The sequence below is a fragment of the Belonocnema kinseyi genome, chromosome 5 (assembly GCF_010883055.1).
Source record: "Belonocnema kinseyi isolate 2016_QV_RU_SX_M_011 chromosome 5, B_treatae_v1, whole genome shotgun sequence".
NCBI classification, from domain to species: domain Eukaryota; kingdom Metazoa; phylum Arthropoda; class Insecta; order Hymenoptera; family Cynipidae; genus Belonocnema; species Belonocnema kinseyi.
In genome coordinates, this window is record NC_046661.1 from 141,190,393 (window position 1) to 141,193,623 (window position 3,231).

Below are 3,231 nucleotides of genomic sequence, written 5' to 3' on the forward strand. Positions count from 1 at the left end.
ACTAAAGGAATGATTTTTTATTTAAAATTATGAAATTTTTTATTCAAAAAATGAATTTTCAGTAAAATGATAAGTATTTAACTGTAATACTTGAATTTTTAAGCCAAAAGAAGAATTTCCTAACAAAAAGATTAACTTGCAAAGAAAAAGATAATTTTCTAGACAAAAAAATCGATTTTTAACAAAATATGTGGATTTTCAACGAAATAATGGAATTTGCAATAAAAAAAAAACAACAAATTTTCATCTAAATTGTTCAATTTCGAATAATAAAAGATCAATTTTCATCCATCCTGATGAATTTTCAACTAAAAAAAAACTAAAAACTAAATAAATAAATTTTTGTTTTAAATCGACAAATTTACATCCAAATTTTTAAATTTTGAACTCGAAAATGTCATTTTTCTACCCAAAATATAACCAAAATAATTTTTGACAATAAGATTAACTTGCATCGAAAAAAATAATTGTTAATATTCGAGCAGAATAAAGTAAATTTTCAGTTAAGAAAATTACATTCAACAAAAAAAATGTTAAATTTAAATAAAATGATCAAATTTTAACTAAAAAAATAAATCTTTCAGTAGAACAGTTGAATTTCGAAACCAGAAAAATAAATTTTCAACTAAGATGATGAATATTTAAATGAAATAATTGAATTTGCAACTAGAAAATAATTTTTAATAATTCAAAAGTTAATAACGTGAAAAGAAAAAAATAATTTTCTACAAAATAGTTAAATTTTCGACAAAAAAAGTCCCCTTTCATCCCAAGAAAAAACATTTTTTTTCCACCCAAAAAATGAATTTTTAATTAAAATGATAAACATTCAATAAAACAAAAATTTCAACAAAAAAGTTTAACTTTCAAACAAGTAATTTTATTTTTAATCTAAAAAATTAATTTTCCGTAAAATAATAATTATTCAACTGTCATACTAGAATTTTTAATCCAAAAGAAGAATTTTTATACCAGAAGATTAACTTGCAAAAAAATATATAATTTTCTAAAAAAAATCGATTTTTAAAAAATTATGCGGATTTTCAATGAAATAGTTGAATTTTCAATAAAAAAAAAGATAAATTTTCATCCAAACTAATGATTTATTAATTGCAATGATGAATCTTTATTTAAAAAATTAACAATTATCAACAAAAGAGTTTTTTTCTTAACCAAGTAAATTAATTTCATACTTAAATGATAAATTTTCAACTAAAATGATGAATGCTTAACTGGAATACTTGGAATTTTCAACCCAAAAGAAGCATTTTTAAACAAGGAGATTTAGTTTGAAAAAAAAAATTCATTTTCTACCAAAAAAGTTGATTTTTTAAATAAATATGCGAATTTATGACGAAATAAATGAATTTTTCATTTAAAAAGACAAATTTACGTCCAAATTGTTAAATTTTGAACTCGAAAATATCATTTTTCTATCCAAAATATAACCAGAATAATTTTTAGACAAGAAAATGATTAAATTTCAACTAAAAAAATAAATCTTTGAATAGAATAGTTGAATTTTGAAACCAGAAAAATCAATTTTCAACAAAGATGATGAATATTTAAATGAAAGAATTGAATTTTTCACCAGAAAGATTCATTTTCAACCAAGAAGATTGATTTCTACCAAAAAAATGCAAATTTTCAATTAGAAAATAATTTTTAATAATTTAAAATTTAATAACTTGCAAAGAAAAAGATAATTTTCTAGAAAACCATAGATTTTTAATCAAATATGTGGATTTTTAATGAAATAGTTGAATGTTCCATTAAAAAAGATCAATTTAAATCCATTTTCATCCAAAAAAAATTCCTTTTCTTCCAAAGAAAAAACAATTTTTCAACCCAAGAAATGAATTTTTAATTTGAATGATGAATTTTCAACAAAAAATTTCAACTTTAAACCAAGTGATTTTATTTTAAACTAATAAAATCAATATTTCCTAAAATGATAAAAATTTAACTGTAATACTTAAATTTTTAACCCAAAAGAAGAAATTTTTTTACAAGAAAAATAAATTGCAAAGAAAAATATAATTTTCCATAAAAAAATAGCTGTTTAACCACATATGTCGATTTTCAACGAAATAGTTGAATTTTGAATTTAAAAAAATACCCTTTTTTATCCAAACTAATAAATTTTTCATTAAAATGATGATTTTTCAATAAAAAAAATAATTTTCATCAAAAGATGTTTTTTTCAATCAAGTAAATTCATTTCAAACCTTTTAAAAATTGTTTAATTTTAAATATGATTAAATTGCAGAAAAAAAATTTTTCTACAAAAAAATCGATTTTTAACCAAATATGTCGATTTTCAATAAAATAGTGAAATTTGCAATTAAATAATACAAATTTTCATCCAAATTGTTGAATTTTTAACTAGAAAAGTTCAATTTTCATCCAGAATGATAAATTTTTAATTAAAATTATGAATCTTGAATTTAAAAAATGAGTTTATTAATTAATCTTTTTTAGAAAACAGCATTAACTTTCAAAGAAAAAAATAATTTTCTTCAAAAAAGTCGATTTTTTAAACTAAATACGTGAATTTTTAACGAAATAAATTAAGTCTCAATTTAAAAAGACAAATTTTCATTAAAATTGTTAAATTATGAACCTAAAAAGGTAAATTTTCGACCAAAAATAGACGTTTAAATTTCAGTTGAAAAAATTAAACTTTCAACCAAACTGATGAATTTTTCATTAAAATTATGAATCTTCAACTGGAATTTTTTGATTTTATATTTACGTACTGCAATCTTCATCTGGAATAATAGTTAAATTTTCAGTTTAAAAAAACAAACAAATTTTCAACAAAATAGTTCAATTTTCCGCAAAAAATTCCTTTTCATCAAACTAAAACAAGTTTTCAATCAAATAGCAAATATTTTCAACCTAGGAAATGAATTTTTAATTAAAATGATGAATTTTCGACCAAAAAAATTAATTTTCAACAAAAGAGTTTAAATTTCAACCAATTAATTTTACTTCCAACCTAAAAGATCAATTTTTAACTTAAATTATGGATTTTTAACTTTAATACTGGAATTTTTAACCAAAATTTTAATTTAATTTTAATGTAAATATTGAATAATTAAGTTTTTAATCAGAAAATGGAGTTTTAACAAAAGAGATTAATTTTTATCTAAAATTATGGAATATTCATATTTTCAGTTCAAAAAATAAAATATTTTGCATTAAAAAAAATCATCAAAATAGTTACAT

At 19.3% G+C, this 3,231-nt stretch overlaps 1 protein-coding gene across 1 annotated transcript in view; it reads left to right on the forward strand.

The window, feature by feature from the left end:
* The window catches only part of LOC117173254, a 34,441-nt gene that overhangs the window by 15,589 nt on the left and 15,621 nt on the right, over positions 1 to 3,231 (forward strand). The gene's annotated exons all lie outside the window — the stretch shown is intronic.